Here is a 658-nt window from a genome sequence, read left to right on the forward strand (position 1 = left end):
GGTTCATGCCACCATCACGCCCGTGCCTCCGCCTCCCACCCGCCCTCACCTCCCGGCTCGCATGTGGGAGCGAGAGGCGGCCGGCAGTAATGGGTGGGACAGTCCGTTCAGCCCACGCGGGTGTGGGGCGGCGGGCGCGTCGGGGGCTCGCGCGGTCGCCGGGCCCTCACAGGGGCGTCGTGCAGCTCATATCGACGTGTGTTCAGGCTCAGCATTACCTCACGACGATCCGGTCGCCGCCCGCATAGCGCGAGAGCAGGCGACGGTAGGTAAGAGCAGGTAACTCAGTAATTAATTCCTCGCCACGTCTCGAGCTCTTCAGCCTGAAAGAGAAAAGGCCAATTATTTTCTCAAAAGGTTACGAAATAAACGTCTACTCGTAAAACTTATTCTACTGCATAAAGCTTGCTGTAAGATCTCCATGATGCAGCTAAAGATGAATCTCAAATATCAAAGAGATTACTTTGTGTATTCCTATGTACAAACTCAAGGATTAAGGCCTAGGCTTTAGGGAACAATATTTTTCCCAACTCCAGAAAAGTCTGCGATCAGGTTATGGTACCTATAAATCCACGATGGATTTTTATTTTTTGTCACTGCAAACAGACCTGCCCTTTTAGGTTATTTTGTGTTTCCGCAGACATGTCAGTGGCTGTTG

Source organism: Penaeus monodon, chromosome 25 (genome assembly GCF_015228065.2).
Source record: "Penaeus monodon isolate SGIC_2016 chromosome 25, NSTDA_Pmon_1, whole genome shotgun sequence".
NCBI classification, from domain to species: domain Eukaryota; kingdom Metazoa; phylum Arthropoda; class Malacostraca; order Decapoda; family Penaeidae; genus Penaeus; species Penaeus monodon.